We start from the raw sequence: 26,854 nt of genomic DNA, 5'->3' as shown, positions 1-26,854 counted from the left end.
CTCTTCTCTTACTCGTACTGTCTTCTCTTCTCTTGCTCGTACTGTCTTCTCTTCTCTTACTCGTACTGTCTTCTCTTCTCTTACTCGTTCTGTCTTCTCTTCTCTTACTCGTTCTGTCTTCTCTTCTCTTACTCGTACTGTCTTCTCTTCTCTTGCTCGTACTGTCTTCTCTTCTCTTGCTCGTACTGTCTTCTCTTCTCTTGCTCTTACTGTCTTCTCTTCTCTTACTCGTACTGTCTTATCTTCTCTTACTCGTACTGTCTTCTCTTCTCTTACTCGTACTGTCTTCTCTTCTCTTACTCGTACTGTCTTCTCTTCTCTTACTCTTACTGTCTTCTCTTCTCTTACTCGTACTGTCTTCTCTTACTCATACTGTCTTCTCTTTTCTTCTCTTACTCGTACTGTCTTCTCTTCTCTTCTCTTCTCTTCTCTTACTCGTACTGTCTTCTCTTCTCTTACTCGTACTGTCTTCTCTTCTCTTACTCGTACTGTCTTCTCTTCTCTTACTCGTACTGTCTTCTCTTCTCTTACTCGTTCTGTCTTCTCTTCTCTTACTCGTACTGTCTTCTCTTCTCTTACTCGTACTGTCTTCTCTTTTCTTCTCTTACTCGTACTGTCTTCTCTTTTCTTCTCTTACTCGTACTGTCTTCTCTTTTCTTCTCTTACTCGTACTGTCTTCTCTTTTCTTCTCTTACTCGTACTGTCTTCTCTTTTCTTCTCTTACTCGTACTGTCTTCTCTTCTCTTCTCTTCTCTTACTCATACTGTCTTCTCTTCTCTTACACGTACTGTCTTCTCTTCTCTTACTCGTACTGTCTTCTCTTCTCTTACTCGTACTGTCTTCTCTTCTCTTCTCATCTCTTCTCTTCTCTTACTCGTACTGTCTTCTGTTCTCTGACTCATACTGTCTTCTCTTCTCATCTCTTCTCTTTTCTTCTCTTACTCATACTGTCTTCTCTTCTCTTCTCTTACTCTTACTGTCTTCTCTTCTCTTACTTGTACTGTCTTCTCTTACTCATACTGTCTTCTCTTTTCTTCTCTTACTCGTACTGTCTTCTCTTCTCTTCTCTTCTCTTACTCGTACTGCCTTCTCTTCTCTTACTCGTACTGTCTTCTCTTCTCTTACTCGTACTGTATTCTCTTCTCTTCTCTTACTCGTACTGTATTCTCTTTTCTTCTCTTACTCGTACTGTCTTCTCTTCTCTTCTCTTCTCTTACTCTTACTGTCTTCTCTTCTCTTACTCGTACTGTCTTCTCTTACTCATACTGTCTTCTCTTTTCTTCTCTTACTCGTACTGTCTTCTCTTCTCTTCTCTTCTCTTACTCGTACTGTCTTCTCTTCTCTTACTCGTACTGTCTTCTCTTCTCTTACTCGTACTGTCTTCTCTTCTCTTACTCGTACTGTCTTCTCTTCTCTTACTCGTACTGTCTTCTCTTCTCTTACTCGTACTGTCTTCTCTTCTCTTACTCGTACTGTCTTCTCTTCTCTTCTCTTACTCGTACTGTCTTCTCTTTTCTTCTCTTACTCGTACTGTCTTCTCTTCTCTTCTCTTCTCTTACTCTTACTGTCTTCTCTTCTCTTACTCGTACTGTCTTCTCTTCTCTTACTCATACTGTATTCTCTTTTCTTCTCTTACTCGTACTGTCTTCTCTTCTCTTCTCTTCTCTTACTCTTACTGTCTTCTCTTCTCTTACTCGTACTGTCTTCTCTTCTCTTACTCATACTGTATTCTCTTTTCTTCTCTTACTCGTACTGTCTTCTCTTCTCTTCTCTTCTCTTACTCTTACTGTCTTCTCTTCTCTTACTCGTACTGTCTTCTCTTCTCTTACTCGTACTGTCTTCTCTTACTCATACTGTCTACTCTTTTCTTCTCTTACTCGTACTGTCTTCTCTTTTCTTCTCTTACTCGTACTGTCTTCTCTTCTCTTACTCGTACTGTCTTCTCTTTTCTTCTCTTACTCGTACTGTCTTCTCTTCTCTTCTCTTCTCTTACTCTTACTGTCTTCTCTTCTCTTACTCGTACTGTCTTCTCTTCTCTTCTCTTACTCGTACTGTCTTCTCTTCTCTTCTCTTCTCTTACTCTTACTGTCTTCTCTTCTCTTGCTCGTACTGTCTTCTCTTTTCTTCTCTTACTCGTACTGTCTTCTCTTCTCTTCTCTTCTCTTACTCTTACTGTCTTCTCTTCTCTTACTCATACTGTATTCTCTTTTCTTCTCTTACTCGTACTGTCTTCTCTTTTCTTCTCTTACTCGTACTGTCTTCTCTTCTCTTCTCTTACTCTTACTGTCTTCTCTTCTCTTACTTGTACTGTCTTCTCTTACTCATACTGTCTTCTCTTTTCTTCTCTTACTCGTACTGTCTTCTCTTCTCTTCTCTTCTCTTACTCGTACTGTCTTCTCTTCTCTTACTCGTACTGTCTTCTCTTCTCTTACTCGTACTGTATTCTCTTCTCTTCTCTTACTCGTACTGTATTCTCTTTTCTTCTCTTACTCGTACTGTCTTCTCTTCTCTTCTCTTCTCTTACTCTTACTGTCTTCTCTTCTCTTACTCGTACTGTCTTCTCTTACTCATACTGTCTTCTCTTTTCTTCTCTTACTCGTACTGTCTTCTCTTACTCATACTGTCTTCTCTTTTCTTCTCTTACTCGTACTGTCTTCTCTTACTCATACTGTCTTCTCTTTTCTTCTCTTACTCGTACTGTCTTCTCTTCTCTTCTCTTCTCTTACTCGTACTGTCTTCTCTTCTCTTACTCGTACTGTCTTCTCTTCTCTTACTCGTACTGTCTTCTCTTCTCTTACTCGTACTGTCTTCTCTTCTCTTACTCGTAATGTCTTCTCTTCTCTGACTCGTACTGTCTTCTCTTCTCTTACTCGTACTGTCTTATTTTATCTTCTCCGACTTGTCCTGTCTTCCTCTTACCTCATACCTAATATCTCTTACTCACCGCAATCTTGCTCTTCTCATCCTCATACAAATTTTTCTCTTATTCTTCTTCCTCTTCATCTTATTTTTGCCTTTGTTTCCAAATGAGACGTTTTATTTTTCCCCAGGAGCATTTTTTTCCCCCACAATTGCACGATTTGTATTTACTCATGTCTCAGATCAATGAGGGTTGACTCGATGACATAATTCATTTATATTCTTCCAATTACTCATGCTGCGTCTCAGTCCAAATGGAAAAATAATCTCAAATTGGAACTTGTGCTAAATAGCAGAATTCAAAGTTGGTGCAGTACGTTTCTATAGGAGTACATAGCATCTCAACATATCCACTGGAAAGAAAAATATCTTTTTTTCAACACACATAAAATTTAAAGAAAGTCTCACTGGTTGGATATTTTGGAATCGATAACAATCGTTCTCATTGGTTCAACCTTTGGTCAGACCACTCTTTATATGACTTCATACATTTTCTTACATACTGGGTAAGCCACCTCATTATTACATGGGACTTCTGAATTTTATTTCTGGTTGCATATTAGAATATGTAATGTAAATGTCAAAATTAGCTTTTCGCTGAACTGCGGTTAGTCGTATCCGTCTTCCATCAGGCAATTTGTGGATGCATATATACTGGATAATTTGTTATGCATGTTTGTGTATATTTATACTGTATTTGTACTTATGTGTAATCTCTAAATTCCAACCCAGGAAAACAGATATCAAAATGTAAATACGAATTTTCGTTTGGTTGCAGTCTGTGAAACACACAGAACTGCCCACTGCAGAAAGCAGTGCCAGCTGCTCAACTGCTAACCACAGCATCAGTCGGTATGTACGTAGGCTTCAGGCGCTTCTTATTTCAAATTTCCAGGCCACCCCTGGGGGGGGGGGGGTCGATGTGTTTGTGTTTCTCGCTCCCTGCCTGTAATCTCTGTCTACAATATATATATATTTTTTTTTTAGCAAAAAAGGTTAAAAACAAACAAGGAAAGAGGATAACAAAGCTAAGCATGTGTACTTCATCTCTAAGACCGTCTGGTCTCCCATATAAACTGTCCTGACATTAACTCGGCCTGGAAATTATCTTATGCACAGATTCATTCCATCTCATCTTCAGTTATCCTCCTATTCTTCCCACTCATGGTACAGAGAATCCTGCAATGAGGCAGTTGCTCTGAAACCACTTGCCTTCTCCTCATGGAAAGTTAACCTGCCCAAAGGCAATCTCAGCTCATTCCAGAAAGCCCACATCAAGTGTGTGTCCACTCTCAGGAGAGCCAAAAAACAACATCTGTTCAACATCAAGATTGAGCATTCAAACTATTCTCCCTCCTGTAAAACCTGGTGGCGCTTGCTAAGTCTGTCTCCGGAGGATGCTCCCTTTCCATCCCTTCCCTCATTCAAATGGCACTCCAGCCGACTCGGCTTTTGAGAAGGCCGAATGCCTCGATACTGTCCTTCCTTCCAAATCTTGTGTCCCCCATTCCCTCGCTCTCTGTACCCACCTTACCCAGTCACACCCAACTTTTCTGGGATTTTGTGTCTTTTGCACTTGAGAAGATGGAGAGGATTCTGGTAATCCTTGACTGATTCTGCAACTTGACTGAATGGCATCAGTGAATGTGGCCTAAAACCTGCACTTCTGCTCTTACACATCCTCCTTCTCTGTTCACTCTCTAATTTGCTTGAGGTAATCTTCTATCTGCTCGGAAATCAGTCAGCATCATTGCATTACAAAATAAATAGGGCCAATACCCCTTGACATTCACCTGATAGAATAATGATACTGAGGAGGAAGTCACCATTGGATGGAATCAGCAAAATATACCAATGAACCATTGTTATAGCAAATACCTATTTTGGGGAGCATTCCTCCCTTCCTTCTGTAAAGCCCCTTAAACCCCAATTTTTTTTCTTTTAAATAGTGTGGATAAACTTTGGTACATCATGGGTGATTAAGGTTGTAGTCAAGTTTCATCAGAATTGTATGTGGAGTTTCTGGGAAGAAAGCAAAAACCTATTTCTGGGGGTAGCCCCCAGTAGACCCCTTAGGGCCTGATTTTATTTATTTATTTATTGTTTTTTAATGCTGTGAACAAACTTTCGTACATACCGTGTGATGAAGGTTGTGGCCAAGTTTCATCGAAACTTTGTGTGTAGTTTCAGAGAAGTTATAAATGTTTATGGATGGACAATGCGCCATCCCATAAGCTCTGCAGAACTACATTCCAGGTGAGCTAACTAGAGAGTTCATAGAACACGTTGTCCCATGCAGTGTTAAGTATATACTTCAATCGAAATAAAATAATGATTTGAAATTTCGTTTTAAAAACATCCGGAAGTTTAGCGCAATTGAAGTAGTCTTATACACCACCATATTTAACATGTCCAAGTACTGCAAAACTGGAGGTTATTGGAACTGTTAAAAAGGCAATTTGTGTTCTCCAGTGTATATAATTCAATTTAAATAAAATAAAGATTGTAAAGGTCATATTCAAAAAAATTAATTCCAGAATTTACCACCATTGATGCATTGTTTATTACATCACCCAATGTAATATGTTACATTAGTTATTTGTGCCTGTTGTATGTTTCCTTTATAACATCCTTAAAAAACAGTAAGTTTCCTTCTTGGAATGATTTTCAGTTTTGTTTGACTGACAGACAGAGTAAAAAAAATTATCTCACTCCTCTCTGCTCATGTTAGCCTGGTGTTGGCTTAGTGGTTAGGATGGTGGCTTGGGATCCCAGGGTCCTGAGTTTAAGCCCCGTTGGCTGCTGAATTAACACCAGGGGGTTGACTCAGCCTGTCATCCTTCCGAGGTTGGCGAAATGAGTGCTAGTGTACTGGTCCCGGTGTATGCCCCGGTTAGAATAGGTGTACCATATCCCTGTGTGTCGTAAGAGGCGACCAGGGTTGGCGTCAGGAAGGGCATCCGGCCATAAAACATTGCCTCAAGAAAAAGCCAAACCCCTGCACAGCAGGGAAAAATGGCTGTAAAAACGGTCATTTTTTTTTTTATTCTCTGCTCATGTGCAATCAGGATAAATTCATAGCCAAAGTACTGTATAAAACGGCATACTCCGATTCGTATTCAAAATACAACATTCAATTGAAATTAAGTTGTTCCTCCATCAAAAACTGACGTTTATGGACATATGGACAGACATGAACCAATTGCTTAACCCCCGCTTTTCACTTCGCGTGCATGGCAAAAAGGTGCAAAAATCGATCCCTTTAACTGCAGACCTATAAGCTTACTTCCAATCATCAAGGAATCCATCATCACAGCTGATATGAAATCCTTCCTTTTCTCCAACCACCTCATCTCAGATCACCAAGTTGGATTCAGACCGGGTTACTCCACCTTGGACTTAAGTTAAGTCATTCAAACTCCTGGATCTCACTGACTATCAGCCGTGATCTTTCGTGGGTAAACCATATTTAAAAGTAGGCCTTCAAATCCAGCCGCTGACTTGGCATCCTCCATTGTACAAAGTCCTTCTTTGGCACTTCTGAACTCCAATCCACCTTCAAGGCCTTCATCCGCAACTTGATAGAGTATTGCCCTCTCCTGGGCTGGCTCTCTTGCCTCATACCTTGCTCAGCTTGACGTCATCGAAACCAAGGCTTTCAACATTATTGCAATCTCCCACGATGAAGCTGAATCTCTGGGCTTATCACTACACCATCGCAGACAGGTCGGTGGTCTCTCTGTCTTCTCCCACCTCCTTTCTCATCTTTCACCCACTGCTCTGTTTGTTCTTTGTCGTCCCCCCTTCCGTCCCCCCTCCCCCAAAATTTATGCAGAGCAAACATTGTCCATCCAACTGTCAACTCCCTTCTGATGAAACTCCTCAAAATAATAGCTGCTCACCTCCACTCATTTGTTCCTCTGTTTTTTCCCCACCTGTGGAACCGACTTCCACATTCTCTTAAATCTCATTCTTCCTTCCAAGTCTTCAAGACAGCCGTTAATTTTGGGAATTGATCAGTGGTGGATGGGTGATGGGGGGGGGGGCGTACAAGTTTCCTGCTCACTTTTTGGATGAGGGGGATAGCATATCGATTGCCCTCCCCCAACAAACTTCTCTGGTTGAAAAACAAAAAAAATTGTTCACCCACAAACGATTTAAGAAGCAGTTTACCTTGCAATTGATTTAGTTACATTTTAGGAAAAGTTTGAATGAGTGATTGATTACTTAGCGAGAGGAATATTAACAGATACTATGCTTTTTGGTAATGTTGTTCACATCTATGCTGTACAGCCTAAACAAAATAAATTATATTCGGCCACACTCACTTGGCCTATGCAGCTAAGCTTGGCCACAGCCGCTCTGTATTGTGTCCTGCTCCTTTTAGTGTCTGTCTTTGATGGATGCATTTGGCCGTTCCTTGGCTGATCTCAACCAAATATGCCAGAGAAAGTAAGACTCATAACTCCTAAGATAAAGGTTGAGATTCCATGTAAATCTGTGCCCTGTAGTCCTGCTCCCAGTGGGAGAGCATACAACGACAGGCTTTCTATTTCGATCGTTTTCGCCTTCATTATACATTTTCAGACATTTTCACAGTCTATTATGTTGCTTTAGACTCGATTACAAAAGATCCGGAGGAATTCCGATGTTTTATTTGCTTTTTTGTCTTGTAAAAACGTTAGCAGTTTGGAGTGTCGTTTGCGACTTATGGAGCTGTTCTCACCACTTACTCAACTAACTTCAATATTTTTGTGTTCCTTTTCCTTTATTTTTATTTTTTGGACTGTACAGTACACAGAATGAAGTTGATTTCCCCCCCCCCCACCCCAAATAATTTTCCCAGTAAAGGAAGCATAAGTGGCCATAAAGTGCTCAGAATCCAAAATTCCCCGGGGCCCGCCATGCCATATTGGTTTCGTGTTCCGTGCTCTACGCTCCCATGTTGCCCCCACTTTTCCATAGTAATCAATGCCCTTGCTGTTCACCACTCATCTCAGATCCTCCCACTTTCAAAGCCATGATCTTTTCTACCCCTGTCAACCACCCTCCGACCCTCCGCCCCTCTCCCACAAATCCACGTCCTTCCAAATTTGCAGTTTTTCCTGCCTGAAAGTTTGCTTCTGTATCCATCTTGTCCACCCCATGCATCCTCTCCGACCCCTCATTTGTCCCCACACGCATTATTTGTCCTAGTCTCCCTCTATTTTATCCTTCACCCTGCTGTTACTTTTGCTCTGTTGTGTCCCGATTCGTTTAGTGTTCTAGCTCTTTCACAAGCATTGACTGTATACAATAAAAGAAGAAAAAAACAACAAACAAGACCAAAGCACACGGTTCATCAAATGTTGTGAAATCAATACACATGCAGCTTGGGCCAAAGGTCAAAGCTCATGGTCATTCAAAAACACATACATCATAGTCCACAGTGCTGGAACGCATGGTCGCGTTCTAGCCGTTTTCTGTTTGGGTACCATTGTGCACCAGCATGAAGTGGAATTCCCCCTGGGACATGAGCTGGTATGCCGTCCTGCAAGGGAGTACAACTAGTACCTCTTAATGGGAACGATGACCATGAACCCCTCGTCACTTTCTGCAAGGGTCATGACTAAAGATCATGACCTACCACACTTCCACCCTGTTTAGGCATCCATGAGACAGTTGATGAAGATTTTGAAATGTAGCCAGAAAATAATGAAATAGATTAAAGTTAAAACAGAACTTCCAGATTGGGTTGCAGTCTGTGAAAGATGCATAACCATGGAGTGGGGTGGCCTGGCATTTCAAAAAAAAGCTTCCAAAGCCTACGTCGGGCAACTTGTATCTAGCAGGCAGCAGTGTAGCAATGGAAACCACTTTCAACAGCACTTGGCCGGTTATATACGTCTTTCATATAATGCTATCCAAGCTGGTAGTTCCATCCTTATGCATATATATATATATATATATATATATATATATATATATATATATATATATATATATATATTTATATATATATATATATATATATATATATATATATATATATATATATATATATATATATATATATATATATATATATATATTTCATTTTCTTCACAAACACAACAGAGACATTACATTTCCCTTAGAGCATGTAACACAAGGTGCCTTTATTTTAAAACTAATTTTTTTATTTGATTTAATACCTTCAACTTTTGCAGCAGAACTATCTGCAGTTGCAACATCAGCTAACCTGATCCAAATTTATCCAAATTTACAAAACTTTTTGGTTTCATGGATGAGGCTTTACTACCCATCTCCAAATGCTGTCCCATCCATCCTTCTTCATCCATCTTTCCTGTGAGGTGTAATTGATGGAGCAGTCTTCCAGCATGGTCCTTGTGTGTTCGCTTGATGAAGGCATCTCTGTAATTGAAATGGTCATCTCAAGGACGAAGTTCGACTAATTATTCCGATATGTGATGACTAGTTCCATATACAGTGAATTCTTTCCTGTTTTAAAGTTTTTATTTTTTACTCTAATAATGTCTGCCAAGTTGCTTAAGTGTCACAAGGCATATAAACTAAATATCTCGAATACCATATGATCTTTAAGTCTTCGTTTTACTTTGTTGGATCTTTTCTTTCCTTAAGGCCCGGTCACACCTTGACGTTTTAGCCAGCGATGGCAACGTATTAAAATGTATGTAAAACGCTGGCTGACGTTGAACTTTTGATGTTTTTTTTTAAGATTCGGACGTATTCATAACTAGTTGGTCGTATGCATAACATATTAGTAATGGACACAGAACGTTTTGTTGTGTTATAGATAACTTATACCAACGAATGCTGAACCTGTTGTTGGCCTACACAACCGATGCCCAACGATAGTCTAACTTAGGCATAGCGCGTTGCACGCATCGCCGACGATGTCGTGACGTAGCCTATTAAAAGGCTGACGCACAACAATTCGAATCATAACTGCCGTAGAAATGGAAGTGACAACATCGCGGTCACACCTTGGCGATCTTGCCAGCGTATGTCGACCTAAGAAAAATGTGTCTAAAACGTTGGGGCACGTCAAATACGGTATGAGTAAGTTTGGTATACGTGAGTAGAACGCTAAAGTACGCTATCATACGTCGTAGTAAGTAGAGCACGTCAAGAAATTTTAAACATGTTCAAAATTTTACGACATACTCGGCGTATGACACACGTTCCGCATGCGATGGGGATAAGTTTTACACACGATATGTGGACGCTTACACACGTCCAAAAACGCTACTTATAAGCTACTCATAAGTCGAAACACGTCGCGGTAATGTCTTTTTTACGCGCAACTTATTTCTAACTTATATTTGACGTGCTTTGAACCAATTCTTTACGTAGTCCCAACACACATCGACGTATGTAGACGTATTCCAATGACGTCTTCCGGTCGACAAAAAAAAATGAACGTGTTTCCAGCTTACAACTGCCATATAAAGACGTGTTCCCAGCGGTTTTGGAAATTGGTATATAAAAATGCTGCTCATAAAAGGGAACCCAACAGTGTTTTCGAGTTCCTTTTTGAGTCGATGTCCATGTCAGCAGTAACAGTATCAGTATCAGTATTAGTATTAGTAGTAGTTTGTTCATGTTGGCAGTAGTAGGTGAGTGTGAGGGGAGGGTGTGGGTTATGATGGATCCTCCTTGCGTCCGCGTGTCCACGGGTAGGTTCATAGGCTGCCACTCAACGATTTAAATGGCTGCATCTCCACGATTGAAAGTAGACGCTTGCGCTCAACAATTGGATTTTTTTTTTACACTCAACGACTTTTAAACGGTACCACTCAACTATTTTCATTGTTTACAATGAACGATTTAAATTGCTGTCACTCACCTTTGTTTTTTGACGCTGGGGTTTGGAAATTTGAAGCGTTTCTTCTGAACGTGTTAAAACGCTCAAACTCGACTATTTTAAATAGACGCTGCCGATGGACAATTGGAATCATAGCCAAGCTAGACATCGAAGTGTGAACATCCTCGTCATGCCGAAGAAAAGTTTGAAGAATGCTGCAAATAAGTGTCCTGGCCGTGGCCGTGGACGCTGACGCAAGGACGACCCATTATACCGACGTCTTTCAGCCTATGAGTAACTTAAAAGTAATGTCTGTCGATGTGTGGCAACGATCGTGTAACGTGCCAACAACACGTTAATCATAGGTTAGAAATAAGTTTCGGGTACGCTAAACATTACCTCGGCGTGTCTCAACTTATGATTAACTTACAAGTAGCATGTGTTGACGTCTGTCAACGATCGCAGACCGTGCATACAACTTGTGGCCAGCGTAGCGGAACGTGTGAGTCATACGTCGTGAAATTTCAAGCATGAAAAAATTTGAGGACAACCAAAAAGTACAACGTTTAAAGCCAACGTACAACGACGTATGGCAGTGTTTTTCAGCGTGCTCTCAATGTTATCAAAACTTACCCATAACGTATTCAACGTGTGCCAGCGTTTTAGAAAAAAAATTCAAAAATCGGCATACGTTGGCTAAAACGTCAAGGTGTGACCGGGCCTTTAGGAAAAAAAACCGATGATGGTGTAAAGTCATGAAGTGATTGGTAAAGATGAGTATACACATGAGACTTTGGCACAGGAGGAGGCCATTTGGCTCATAATGCCTGTGCTGCACCAACCCCAGAAACCATTACCCATCCACACACAGGCAACCTACAAGTCCTGCCAACATCCCCATACCCCTCTATCTCCAATGCATCAAGGTTCCTATCTCATTCCAATTTTATACATATCTTCCCCCTCTACTGTCACTACCTTTCATGGACGACCATTCCATGCATTAACTACTCTCTCTGACTGAAAGACCCCTACCGGCCTTAATACTGTCCTAACACTCATCCTCTCTATCCTCAGGCTATAAATGGCGCCTGGTCCTAACACTGTCCATGAGTATAAAGCTGCATTATTCAAGTGTGCTCATTGCTCTGCATTAAAACGAAACATTATTACGTCCAGAATGACCAGGCCTGGAAAACGAAGCAAAAATTGATTGCGGATTGAAAAAGAATAACCAAGTGAAAATTATGAGACCTAACCATTGCATGCATCAATGACTTGATCTTCATTGTTTCACGAGATGATTGTTTATTTTTCATACTTGCCTTCTCAGGACTGCGGTCAATACGGGACTTTTAAAATGACGTATGAATGCTGAATGAGGCCTTTTATGCAAATGCTGTGTGTGCATTTTCAGTGACTTGGTTTGGCTTGCCGAGAACTTTTAACCTGCTGTTATTAGTGTGACATCTGTGATTCAAACAGTTGTTTAAACACAATTTCCAGCATTTAGACAAGAGTGGCAATTTCAAAATGGTTAACCATAATTGATTCTGTTCCTGAATGAAAATTGGACTCAGGAAATGTAGGAATAGGACAAATATCCGTGAATGAGGCTGAGAGCTGTTGGTTTCCTATTATATCCGTTTTATACAATTAGTGGCCACAGTCAACATGTAAAACACACACACACACACACACACACACACACACACACACACACACACACACACACACACACACACACACACACACACACACACACACACACACACACACACTTCAATTTTTGAAATATATGCAAAATCTGGCATAATTTCTCTTGTGGCCCTGGAACCAAACAAACAATGTATTTATAACAGCCCTCTCAGTTCCTGTAGCTCCCATTCCCCCCCCCCCTAATGTTATAAAGAGTAAATATCGTCATTTAAATCTTACCCTGCACATTCAGAAGCCTCAGATATGTCCTTCCCATTGGTGTTTGGAAGAAACTAATCCAGATAAACAGTTCATTCACTAGCGATCTGTCGCGGCTTTCCACTCTGGCCTTGTACCAGTCCACATGGTTGGGAGTTTGCAGTACGGGCAGCTTCCCGTTCGGTGAGCTGAGAAAGTTATCCATGTCTTTCGTTGTGTAGAGACGCAGTCCTTGCTTTCACGTACTTTTCCAAGTATTTTCCGCTTTTTTTTTCAGAAGCTTTGTGAGACATTTCAAGTAGCAATCCTTATCTCCGCCACGCAATATACTTTATGATGCCCTGAACATCGACGTTTCTTGGGGTTTCTGCGCATGTGTGCCGAGCATTCTGGAGTGGAATACGTCATTTGAAAAGTGCCGCATACATTCACTTTACAGTGTGGTGTCGATTATTTTTCAAGTAATTGCATTCATTAAAACTCCATTGTTCTTAAGTCACTTGAAAAGTTTTTTTTTTCAGCACCAGCACAGAATAAGTACATAAATGGGTATCAAATTTTATATAAAAACTGGTTTGTGTTTTTATACTGTGGTGTTTACTGTCTGTCTGCAACCTTCAGTTGGTAAACATTCGCAGATGGTGTATTGTTTGTTTCCCAATCTGAAGCCCTAATTCATGCTGCAGGTGACCTAAGTTCAAATCTCACATGCTATGTCCTTATCCTACTCATTTTCACTCCATATCTTTACATTCTTTCTTTTTCCTTAAATTTTCATGTTAACGACTAATTAAACTCTTACATTATTTTTTTTCCTTTTCTTCACTTTTCTATAGCTCTTCTGTTATTTTCTTTCATTTGAGGCCTATCCCCATTGAAGATTGTGCAGTCTGTGACTGGAGCCTTTAACGTATTAAAAAATAAAAAAAATCAAACACTGACGTCAACCTTTGTGTTTGTCCTGAATGTGATGCATGTTCAAGCCCACGAGCCTTTGAATGCTCTTGTGTGCGTTATTTGGTAATAAAATGTTTACTAGCCTCACACCCTCCCCACACAGTGGGAGGCAGAGTTTTGTGTGCGTGTGTGTGTGTGTGTGTGTGTGTGTGTGTGTGTGTGTGTGTGTGTGTGTGTGTGTGTGTGTGTGTGTGTGTGTGTGTGTGTTTTCACTAAAACGTGTGTCATCAAATTTTCACCAAACCTTTATTATGAGTAGATGGAGAAAATAATTAAAAATTGGGTCAAAATTTGAAAGGTCAAAGTCATAGTGATGATAAGTAGCCCTTATTGGCTCCACTGCAGTGCATCAAGTACGAGACAAACGTTTTATTTTTAATTTTTTTACATTGTGTCTGGTGTTTCATTATTTATTGAGCTTCAGTATGTCTGTCTGTACCATATCATTTTCACCAATTGAGCTTTTTTTTTTTTGGTTTGTTTTTTTGTATACCTTGTCGAGACTCGTATGAGAGCAAACACACAACGCACAGCAAGGGGGGCATGAGACAAGAGGGGCGGGAGTGGGAAGGACAAAACAGTGGGGAACAGACACATTAGGAGTTTTGTGGAAGGGAGAGGGATGGGGTGGGGAACATGGGAACATTACAACATGGGCATTACAAGGACTTAAATGTGATGAGTCATCAATTACAAAATCTGATGTGCACAGCTTTGCATTTTGAGATGCTTTTTCGTTTTTTATTTTGTTTGGCCATGCAGATGTCTTGGCTTGTGTCAGTATAAATATCATTGTTTTTTTTTGTGGTAAATCTTCTTGGATTCATCATAAAAGGCCACACTATTGACAAAAGTTGTGGTTTTGTTCCCTCAACGTGCATCTTCAATTTCGACAGTCCGGTGAAGGTTTCAGTAAGGATATTGCAAAATCGACGTTTCACCCGCTTGTGAGTTTTTGAATGTGTCCACAGTGCACTGGCTTGCTTGTCGTTCTCTTACGGAAGACCGTATGAGACCTTGAATCTCTTTGACAGCTTGTTTGAACCAGCGATGCATGCGAGTCATTTAAACACCGAGAATGCCCGAAGCAAACTCTTTGACAGGCTTGACTTGCTTCGGCGCCGTAGTTTGATTTGTCCCCGAAGGTGCCATTGAGTAAATTGTCATGTCGGCACCATGGTAATATCACAGGAGCCTTAGCATTGTGCTGCGTGCCCTTTAGAGTGCATCTCTGGGAGACAGAATGAAGACACTCTGAGAGATTTGAGGGAAGTGATTGGGGGAGAGTGGAACAGAGGGGTGGAGGGACGGGGGGGGGAGGAGAGGAGATTTTGCATCCACTGAGGTAGCAATATGCTGGGATGAAGCAAGTGGGAAGCACAGGCTTGTTCACCTCCAGATTCCAGATGATTGTTTGCTTCGAGCTGAATGGCTCAAAATGCAACAATATGGCTGCCTAATCACATGACAAATGATGTCATCAATTCTTTGATGTCATCATCGCCAGAATGGCTAAAAAATATTTATTGCTCATTACTTAAATATAGAGCAAATACATTTCGGCAAAAGTTTCATGGTCGTGTTGGAAAGTGTTGCTGCATTTTAATTCAACTTTGAAATCCAACCACTGTTTCCTTTCCTTATAAAAGGCAAAACACCTTGTATCAACTTAGGAGAAAGATGGAGGATAGGGTATGAAAGGACATGGCATTTGAGAATGGAGAGGATTATTGATAGTGGTGTTAGAAGGGAGTGAAAACATATATATTTATTTTACAATTGAACATGTTGAAACAGTATGTATGGTGTTTTTTTATTTTTTATTTTTTCCATCAAAATACCATGAGGCTAAAAAAAAAACATTATCCAAAAATGTTATGGTCCACAATATCCATGCTCGTGGAAGAACGAGGTTAGGTATGTACTGATTATTGGGCAACAGTTGGACTCGAATCAAGGGAATGAATGAACAAGAAAAGAGAAACACAGTAAACACAGGTAAGGAAATGGTAACCTACAACTAAAAGTTCTCCATGCTTGAAGCCCTGGAACGAAGAGTAGGGTAGAACATCCTGGGGAAGGTGGTTCCATAGATGGGAGAAAAGAGTTGAGATGTTTGCGTAAACCAGGATTTTGGGAATTTAATCAGTCTGTGGTTACTGTTCCATGTAAAACTTGAATTGCAGAACTTGCATTGTCTTCAATTGCCAAATATGGTTTGACCCCTCCATTTCAAATTAATACTTTCCAGTAAGGCCTTAGTTATTTTATAACTTGGTTTACACAGTTCTTCAGCTAAAATGTAGGGTCGGTAGGTCGAAATATAAATATAAATATAATTTCAATTTTTAGAAATTATATATTTTTATGATTTTTTTTTTCGGATATTCCATCGAAAAGACAAGGGTAGGTTGGGTGGGGGGGGGGGAATAAATATAAATCCCGGACCAGGAGGATCTAAGAAAACATTGAAGATGGAAAACCATTCAAATGCAGGAAGCCATTGTTCACTGTATCATCTGATGTGAAAAACAATAAAGGATTAAAACTTGTTTTTGCAATATAGTCTGGCATGTTTTTCTTATGGGAACCTGTTGGATCATCAAACAAATGGAAACAATGCTGAGAAAATTACTGTCCAAGTCGTAGATGTGGGCGTGCACACCAGTGCATAGTGCTGGATATGATTTTAAAAAGGTGCCTACTCGGAGTCAACACGCTCAAAACGGTCAATCAGAGCCATAACCAGCTTTTATTTTTCAGTGGGCATCTGATCGTACCGTTTCCCCATCCTCACCAGCACATGAAAGGCTGATTTCTGGTCCGTTGAAGGCTGAATATCAGCATCTCGCAGGGAAACTTTGACGTACTTGGTATCGAAATCTTTCAATACGAACAGCAGTGTACAACTTTCGATGGAAACAAAATCGACATGATCGAGAGTAGCCTGCGAATCATCCTGCTGCTGCACTGAATTAATGCAATCGTTCGGCCAGAATATTCGTCGTCAAGATTTTGCGTGATTAAATCACCAATACAGTCACTCATTTATACCGCTGACATACTTCTTAACAATCACTTTTGCCCCAGAAACCACAGTCAATCTGAACCACGCTGGCCACTGCTCAGATGCCATGACCGAAGACGACTGCACAGTTCTACTGCGCCGCTCGGTTAAAGGTGACTCGGCATTTTGGCACACGCCGCACGAAATTATATTTTGAAAATAAATGCCGACGTTTACATTTCGGGTTTTGAAACTTTTGCACCTTCGGCAGAAAATGTATAAATATAAAAGGCTAAAAATGTGTTTTATATTTATATTTCATTTCGGCAAATATACCGTCGGCGGATCCGTAAACCAAGTTATAAAATAACTAAGGCCGAATGGGAACCATTGATTTTTGTTCATGAATAGGTGGACCACCTCAGAGAGTTAATTTTTTAATCCAAATTTGAAATTGGGCTGAAGCGTTTATTATTATTTTTTTATTATTCACAGTAAGGTAGCTTGTAGCAGACATATACCCGGTGTGTGTATGTGTATATAGGATATATATTTCTAACTACTAACTCAATAACTCACTCACTCATTCACTCACTGATATAAATGTTTAGTACCTTCGAGGTTGTGGAGAAAACTGAAATTTGCATGTTGATGCAACTCAAAGCCAATATCCCAGGAAAAATTGTCAGATTTGCCGAAGAGAAAATATCCGTGAGTAAAAGTCGGCCAGTGCAGCCTCAGTATGCTCAATGCGGATCACATGACCCAAGACCAAGACAATGAAGCTTACAGTCAAACTGTTTGCAAGGCAACGCTAACACATACCTCTTCCACCTCTTATTTGAGAATGTTTGCCATATATATATATATATATATATATATATATATATATATATATATATATATATATATATATATATATATATATATATATATATATATATGAAACACGACTATAGCTGTAAACTTTAAAATAAAGAGCTCATTCTAATCACTAATTCTTGATTTTCTTGATTTATTTCACTGCTTACAGAATGCAAGCACAATACACTTCATCAAATATATGAAGTCTATTATTATGTATGACCAGAAGATGCACCTGTGTAGTTGTTTGCAGTGTGCCGGCATGCCCCACTAGTACATACACATTAGCTGTACCTACCCGTTGCTTTGCTGATGGATTCAATTTAAAGACAGCATGTTTCACTTCACAAACGTATTCCATGTATATCTGTGAGTCTCAAGGAGGATGTAAAAATGAAGTTAAACATGTGAAAAGGTATCTTTTATATTACATGTAGATGTTGTTTATGCTGATGTCAAAGTGGCTGTGGATGTTGTTGCTTGTGTGTTCCTTCTGTGTACTATTATGTTTTTCTATTTTGTTAATTTTATTTTATACATGGTCTAGGCTTGTGGAAGAGCTAGGGCACAGACCAGAACAGGATACAATATAACAAAGGGAACAGCAGGAGAAAGGGGAAATGCCAATAGCAGGGCGGGGGGAGAAGGTAGATAGAGACTGACAAACGAGGGATGCAGTTATCGATGAGGGTTAAGGGAGAATGCAATTGTTGGACAAGATGGATGCATAAACAAAATTTGGGGAGGGGTGGAGGTGGTTTAATGGTTGAAGGAAAGATCATGGCTTTGAATGGGAGATGACCTGAGCTGATGGTGAACAGCTGTCTTGAAGACCCGGAGGGAAGAATGAGATTGAAGAGAGTGTGGAAGGTGGTTCCACAGGCAGGAAAAGAGAGGAATTAATCAGTGGAGTTGAGTAGTTGTTCTGGATTCAAGCAGTTTCACTGAGGGGATTGCTGGTGGACCGCGTGCTTCCTGCGGATACTTGGGGTGGGGGTGGGGGCAGAGCATGGAGAAGTAGAGGGTGCAAGACCAGGAATGAGGCAGAAAAAAACAGAGACCACCAACCTGTCGGTGATGGCGAAGTAATCAGCTCATAGACTCGGCTTCATCGTGAGAGATTCCAATGATCTCGAAAGCCTTTGTTTCTGCGACGTCAAGCTGAGCAAGATGTGAGGCAGGGGGACCAACCCAGAGTTGAGAGTCGTACTCCATTGAGCTGCGGATAAAAGCTTTGGAGGTGGATAGGAGCTCAGGTGTGCCAAGGAAGGGGTTTGCACGACAGAGGATGCTCAGTCGGCATCTGGCTTTGGAGGCCAACCCTGAAACGTAGCTTGCCCAAGAGAGATCATTGCTGAGAGTGAGACCCAAGAGTTTGAGTGACTGAACCTCTTTGAGACTGTTGTTGAGAAAGTAGATGAGAGGATTTGTGGTGCAGTTCCTTTTGGAGAGAGAGCGGTGAGTGTGAGGCATTTTGCAGAATTGAAAAACATGTTCCAAATTTTTGACCAGTTTGTGATTTTGTCAAGGTCTGAGGAGAGGGAAGAGGCTGCTGACTGTCTGTCCGAAGGATGAGGGATGTCATGGCAGAGAGTGGAGTCATCAGCAAAGACATAAAGAGGATTTTCCAGCGAATCGGTGAGATCATTGATGAAGATTAGGAATAGGATGGAGCCTAGAACACTGCCCTGGGATATTCCAGCCTTGACAAGGAGAAGAGAATAAAGGATTCCGTTGAGAGCCACACGTTGTCTCCGAGAGTGGAGTAAGTCAGCAATCCAAAGGTGGAGTTGATCTTGGATTCCATAGGCAGATAGTTTGGAGAGCAAGATAGGATGCCAGACTGCATCAAAAGCTTAAGACATGTCCAGAGAGATGGCCCTAATCTCATGACTGTTATTAATTGCCTCCATCCATTGTTGGGAGAGTAGAAGCAGCAAGTCCAGGGTGGAGTGACCTGGTCTGAATCTGAATCGATGACCTGAGATGAGATTGCTTCAAGAAGTATTACTTCGTATAATTTGTGTGCTCCTTCTGTGTCCATTATGTTGTATTCTAAAGAGTTCTTGTTGCCGTAGCATAATATAAGTGGTGATGCTAGAACCGCTACATTATGCTCCAATTCCTGATTCTTCCTCTTCCCTCCTGGAAAGAGTGGTTTTTAAAAATGGATTTTTTTTTATAATTAAACGGGCATAAAATGCTTTTTAAAGTAAATCCACTATTAACTTTAAACACAGGGTTCAGATTATTCACTGAGTAAATTAGTTCCATTTTAATTATTCCATGACAGCAGGAATCCTTTGGAATAAAGTGTTGCATGCATGCACGCACGCACACACACACACACATGTAGCCCAGGCAAAAATGGTATTGTTAGAACTTTGGTATAAGAGAGTTGTACTCTCGTATACCATGTTTGGTAACAGGTCCAACAACAGTAGTCTGCAGCGAATTGCAAGAGGAAAGGAATGCTATTTTTTGCCTGTGACACATTTCGTAATGGATGGATGGACGAGTCTTTATTTGTTTGTTTGTTCATCATACGTTTCCAACTCCCTGGGCCAATTTCCCCAAACTTTGCTTTACCGCATTCTTTTTCACACGTGGATGGTCAACCTCACAATAAAAAGTTCAATTCTTAATGAAGTTGATGTAAAAACGTGAAATAAAGGTGCTTTGGTCAATCAAGCACCAAATGCCAGATGCCCCTTCAGTGCATATAAACTTGTATAAAGAGCTTGGCTTGCGCCTCAGTGCCTCCAAGATCGATTCTCTGTCGGGAATCAAACCAATTGCTTTTAAATAGTTACCTCCTGTATGCAGAATGAATAGGGACATACAAAGGGTCTGACTGGGACTACATTGAGTGTAAGTAGTGGTCGCACGATCCTGCATGTACACAGTTGTTGGAAACATGGAAGTGAGGACGCCATTTGGCCCATCATTGCCGTGTTGTACTCCCGAGTTAATGTTTGTAACTGCTGCAAACAAGTCTTGATGTTTTGCTCGTGTCTAGATAACCCAATTTTGATCGGGTGACCATATTTCTCCTATAAGGAAACCAAGTTTAAAAGGAGATACCATTGCACTTTTCCATGAATTGTAAGGATGTTATTAGACAAAGCATGTGGTATTATGGGACATGAACGTGCAATTGCAGTTTCATGAGCGAAGTGCCAAACACTAGGTCAACCAAACAACTTCCCTAAAGCTGTAGTACAGGCAACACACTTCACCCTTACACAATCACTTTTTCGATTTCCGTTGCATGGTGGTCATTTGAGGTGGTTCCATAGTACATGAGTTAACACCGTGGATTTTACAAACTTCGCTCATGCACAAGAACTTTTGATTATCCTGTCTGTTCTAGAATTGCAGTTAATTTGTTTCCTTATGACTAATCCTAAGAACAAAATTTCACTCAAAATGAACAAATTGAAATGAGAGAAAAAAACAAACAAATGAAGAATTGTTTTTTTTTTTTCTCAAAAAATAGATACTACTCAAGTTTATTGTTGCATCGGATCAATTTTTTGGGTGAGCCATCAATGTGTGTGATGTCCCTCCTTCCTTGGATGGACGTTAAACTGGGCGTCCTATCTGCTGGCATTAGTTGGTAGATGTTAAAGATCTCACGATCTCCTTCACGAAGAGTAGGTGAGCTATCGCTGACTCCCTGGCCAAATTACAAATTGCTGCTCTAACCTACAGGGGGCACTGCATCAATGGCACAGCTGTGCCCTCAGTAAAGGATGTTACCCACAGCCATGTGCTGCGTACAAATGAAGAGGACTGGAAAATAAATTGCTTTGCCACATCGATAAACCTTACCGATGTGTATGCATACTCTGTGTGAGGGCAAGTGAGCTGGGGGTAAACTGAGGATCACTTGGATGGCCCATATAAAGCTGTCGACCGCACCAAGCAATGTGGAATGTTCGAGGCACGTAAGTTGCCAGAAGGAGGACTTGGAGATCTGTGGCATCCAACCAACCTCCTGGATGGAGAGGAAACCTGATGTCAACTGATTGGTACTTTTATACCATCCACAAACTAATATAACTTAGAAATTGAAACTTCTGGTGCAAACCGTCGTTTTTAATTCTTCAAATGCCTGTGTCCTTGTCCTTGCATGAAGCAATACTCTTTACACACTGATTGTCTTCACCGCAGATCGTGAGATTCGTTTAACCGCCGTGTTTTTATACTTTTATTGGTGACGAACTTTGTTCTTGCGCAATGTCACTCTCATAGCTATGTATATAAACTTGTACACCAAAGTGTCAAACCACCTGCCATAGAACATATAAGGCGATACCAACTGCATTTTTGTCATCTTGATTCCTCCGAAGATTTCAAAACAAATGATTTCTCCGTTTTTTAAAAAAAATATTTAATTTACTCCATACCCTGCTTTATTTTTCACCGGTTTGTCTTCCCACCCACTTTTTTTTTTCTCGTTAGGCAAGAAGTGATTCGTGCATTTGCAATAAATTAATTTATTTTTATGACAAGCTTGTGGGTTTTGTCGACTTTTGACAGCCTCCCCCTGCTTTTTGGGTGCTGGAACAACAAAGCGAGATATTGTTTTTGATGTGATGGCGAATAGAGATTCTTCTCCCCTTTGCTCGTGTTGGTGGGATAGCTTGAAAGCATGCACACTCACCTCTGAGCTGTCGAGCCTGGGTTAGAATTTCAACCCAGCTGCAAGTTCTCATCCTGGTGATCGCTAACACACATAACGTACAACAAGGGGAGCAGGAGATAAGAGGAGCAGGAGAGGGAAGGTCAAAACAGTGGGGAACAGAGACATGAGGAGATCTGTGGAAGGGAGAGGGATGGGGTGGGGTACACAGGGTAAACACGATGGACACTACAGGGACTTTCAGGAAGGAAGGCAGGGAATTTGAAGGAGGTTGTTTGGAGTGGATTTGCGGGGGTAGAAAATATCGTGGTTTTGGATGGAGGAAGATAAGAGGTGGTGGTTAACAGCTGTTTTGAAGACCTGGAGGGAAGAGTGGGATAGAAAAGAGTGTGGGAGTTTGTTCCAAAGGTGGGGAAAAAGAGGAATGAAAGCGTGTCTGTAAGCAGTGATTCTTGATTTTGGTCGTTTTTCCAGAAGAGGGTTGCTGGCAGACCTTGAGCGCCCTGCAGAAATATGGGGGTGGAGGCAGATGGGGGGGGGGGTGGGCGAGACGAGAGGAGACGGTGGAAGACAGAGACCACCGACCTGCCTGCGGTGAGAGACCCAAAGATTCAGCCTCATCCCGGGAGATACCAATGATTGTGGAGATTAATTTGGTGGACGTTAAAGACATTTACCCTTTTAACCCTAGCGGCTGATAAAACGGCCGCTATTCGTACCTCCACATACCCGAGTGGTCGGATTTCTCTCCAGAGAACCCAGGGAGCTAAAAGTCCAAGGAGCTCAGGGTTCAAAGGGCTAAAGAAGTCGCCGTCACGAAGAGTAGGTGAGTTATTGCCAGCACCCTGAGCAAATTACAAATTTCGACTTTAACCTATAGGGGGCATGCCGTCAGTGGCACCGTGTCCCTGCAGGGACTGATTCTAACCCGCAACCACGTTCTACATAGAAACGATGATGACGTCCCTTTGCTCAACGGCCATGAAACATCGCTTGCTATGTCACACAACTTGAAAGTAATTTCAGGTTGGATATAAAATTTTGGATCAGGTTGTTCAGTCTGCTCTGGGAAATTAATTCAGGTTGTTCAGGAAATTAATTTGAGGTTGAGGATAAAAGGGAAAGGTTGAGGATGGAGTGGGCAAAGTCTGTGAGATGCATTTGGAGTGTTGTGCATTTTTTGACAATTTTAGTCACTGCATGATGTAAAGATTTCTTTTTGTTGTCTCCATATTCCTTTTTACCCTCTCCGAAGGAGAGGGTATTGCATTCGAGTCCATTTGTTTGTTTGTTTAGTTGTTTGAACTTTCGTGTTTTTCTCCGCAACCTTTGCACATCTGGATATCTGAAACCACATCAAGGAAAAAATTGAAACTTGGCACATGTCAAGTACTCCTCATGGGGAATAAGTGTGATGTTTTATTTTAATAACGTCATATGTGCCTTCATTATGATGTCACATTTGCACATGTAAAACGCTACATCTGATCAGTATGAAAATGTTTGAGGGTCATCGAGGGATAAAATGGTCCACAGAAAAAAAATTGATGACATCATTTGTCATGTGATTATGCAGCCATATTGTTAAAAAAACCAACCTTCAATAATCATCTACTCTGAAATGGCTGAACAGATCGAAGCGAAATTTTACAAGTATGACCGCCTCGCCATGAGGAACAAAAGGTTCACACATACGACATCATAGGTCACATCAAAGGTCACTCCCCCACCCCATCCCACTCTCTCCCACCCCTATCCCTCTCTCTCTCTCTCTCTCTCTCTCTCTCTCTCTCTCTCTCTCTCTCTCTCTCTCTCTCTCTCTCTCTCTCTCTCTCTCTCTCTCTCTCTCTCTCTCTCTCTCTCTCACCCCTATCCCTCTCTCTCTCCCACCCCTATCGCTCTCTCACCCACCTTATCCCTCTCTTGCCCACCCATATCCCTCTCTCCCGCCACTTAGACCCCTCTCCAAGCCCTCTCTCTCCCACTCAATCCCGCCCATCTCCCTCTCTCTCCTGCCCCTCTCCCTTCCTCTCATACCTCTCTCCCACCCTCTCCCTCTCCCACCCCTCTCCCTCTCTCTCCACTCCTCTTCCCCTCTCTCCTGCCCCTCTCCCTTCCTCTCCAACCTCTCTCCCACCCCTCTCCCTCTCCCACCACTCTCCTTCTCCCACCCCTCTCCCTCTCTCTCCGCTCCTCTCCCTCTCTCTCCGCTCCTCTCCCTCTCTCTCCTTCCCCTCTCCCTCCCTCTCCCTTCCTCTCCCTCCCTCTCCCTCCCTCTCCCTCCCTCTCCCACCTCTCCCACCTCTCTCCCACCTCTCTCCCACCTCTCTCCCACCCCTCTCCCACCCTCTCCCACCCCTCTCCCACCCCTCTCCCACCCCTCTCCCACCCTCTCCCACCCCTCTCCCACCCCTCTCCCACCCCTCTCCCACCCCTCTCCCACGCCTCTCCCGCTTCCTCTCTCCCCCACCCCTCTCCCTCTCTCTCCAACCCTCTCTCTCCCACGGCTCTCCCTCTCCCTCTCTCCCCCACCCCTCTCCCTCTCTCTCCAACCTCTCCCTCTCTCTCCCACCCCTTTCCCTCTTTCTCCTACACCTCTCCCTCTCCCTCTCTCTCCCATGCCTCTCCCTCTCCCTCTCTCTCCCACTCCTTTCCCTCTCTCTCCCACCCCTTTCCCTCTCTCTTCCACGCCTTTCCCTCTCTCTCTCTCTCCCACCCCTTTCCCTCTCTCTCCCACGCCTCTCCCTCTCCCTCTCTCTTCCATGCCTCTCCCTCTCTCTCTCTCTCCCTCTCCCTCTCTCCCTCTCCACCCTCCTCTCTTCCTCTTCCCTCCCTCCCCCCTAATATTACAGTCAGCAAAATGACAGGTTGTATTTGCGAGTCTTGGAATAAAATGGTCCATCAAAAAAAAATCATGACGTCATCAGTCACGTGATTCGGCAGCCATATTGTTTTTAATATACAAACCTTCAAAAATCTTCTTCTCCGAAACGGCTGAACAGATCAAGCTGAAACTTTACAAGTATGACCACCTGTCCATGAGGAACAAAAGGTTCACACATACGACATCATCAGTCACATGGTTTGGCAGCCATATTGGATTAATCCTAAAACCTTTGAAAAATCTTCTTCTCCAGAACGGCTGGGCAGATCGAGGGGAAACTTCACAAAAATGTTCCCCAATCCTTGGATGTACAAGTTTGTTCAGGAATAATTGATAGGTCACATGGTTTGGCAGCTGGTCGCTCTGATGGTTACCATGCCCAAAGCGTTGCTGTAGCTGTGTCCAATAAGCTGACTCCAATGATAATTATTGAGGTAACACTGGTCAACGAGCGTATTATGAGACTTAAGGATTCATCGCTCCTTGGGTGTCATTTCCCTGGTCTCTGTATTTGCTCTGACTGAGGTGAGTGTTCTCACCGTGAAGGATGCATTCTATGCTGTGCTCGAGTCTGTGGTTGATCAGTGCCCCAGGTGAGATACTCTTCTAGTCTTGGGGGATTTCAAGATCCCCTTCTTGAAATATCACCTTCTTCGGTGAGGACTCTTCGGGTCCTCACCGAACGCAGACGAGAGTTTCAGCAGGGGCTGCTTGCAGCCTATGTTGATTTCTGTAAAGCGTTCAATTCAGTGAATCGGGATGGCCTCTGGAGGATTCTTTGTCCTCATGGGGTGCCACCAAAATTAATCAATCCGATGTCTGAAACATAATCTGGTACTGAGAGTGCTATGAGATGTGGTGGTACCATCTCTGACTTATTTCCAGTTGATACTGAAGTTCGTCAGGGGTGTGTACTGCCCACCCCCCCCCCCCCGCCCACTCTTCAGCACTTGTGTAGACTAGATTATTGGGATGATGTCAGAGAGATCAAGCTGTAGTGCATCGTTTGGGAATGTCAAGATCTCTGACCTTGATTTCGTAGATGATGCAGTCATCTTTGCGGAGAGTCTAGATATCCTTTTGGGGGTCCTCGAGGTGCTGAATGAGGAGTCGGAGCCCCTGGGATAACGGGCTTCACGGGTCAAAAGTAAGAACCAGGCTTTCAGTGACATCTTGTATGTGCCTGTTTGTGGTGAGGATGTTGAAGTCTCGGAGAGATTCACTTACCTTGGCAGTGATATTCATGTCTCTGCTGGCTGCGAGTCAGAGCTCAACAGACATCTGGATCGGATCTGGTCTGGGGAGTCATGGATTCACTGGATCATGGGGTGTGGCACTGCCAGAACCTGTGAGGTTGGACAAAGTCCAAGTCTTCAGGTCCTTGGTGCTTCCAGTCTTGTTTTGCAGATGTGAGACTTGGACTCTGACCAGGGATCTGAGATGGCGACTTAATTTCTTTGGTACCAGGTCTCTTCGGAGAATCCTTGACTATCGGACTGGTCAGATTTTGTGGTCGGACTATCGGAATGGTCGGAGCTGGTCCGACTTTGTGTCCAACGAGGGGATGGACCAGGCATCTGCCTGGGAGATGGCCAGATGGAGACCCCTGGAGTAGCGGCACAAAACAATAATACACCACACAAAACAAGTCCTGGTGTGGGTCTGCAATCTCTGATTGCTCTTTTTCTTCTTTTTTTTGTCTTCTTTGTTTTACCTTCTGCCAAATTGAATCAACGTTTGATTTCTGTTCTCAGATTAGTATCACTGATTTGCATATCCACTTCACACCACTGCACTCTCTCCATGTATAAGGCTTGGCTTGTCGGGAGGTTAGGGTGGAGGGAAGGGGGT

The 26,854-nt window shown here is 42.2% G+C and overlaps 1 protein-coding gene and 2 pseudogenes across 2 annotated transcripts in view; 1 reads left to right on the top strand and 2 right to left on the bottom strand.

Annotated features, from left to right (window-relative positions):
• LOC147017220 (high affinity 3',5'-cyclic-AMP phosphodiesterase 7A-like) overlaps window positions 1-26,854 on the top strand; it is an 82,183-nt gene that overhangs the window by 10,970 nt on the left and 44,359 nt on the right. The window lies entirely within an intron of this gene.
• LOC147017222 (uncharacterized) lies at window positions 9-1,852 on the bottom strand (annotated as a pseudogene).
• On the bottom strand, window positions 1,858-12,848 carry LOC147017221 (uncharacterized; annotated as a pseudogene).

Source organism: Eptatretus burgeri, chromosome 11 (assembly GCF_056783735.1).
Source record: "Eptatretus burgeri isolate ZD-2024b chromosome 11, Ebu_testis_v1, whole genome shotgun sequence".
Taxonomy (NCBI): domain Eukaryota; kingdom Metazoa; phylum Chordata; class Myxini; order Myxiniformes; family Myxinidae; genus Eptatretus; species Eptatretus burgeri.
The sequence above is the reverse complement of the archived record's forward strand: the minus strand, read 5'-3'. Positions and strand labels throughout refer to the sequence as shown.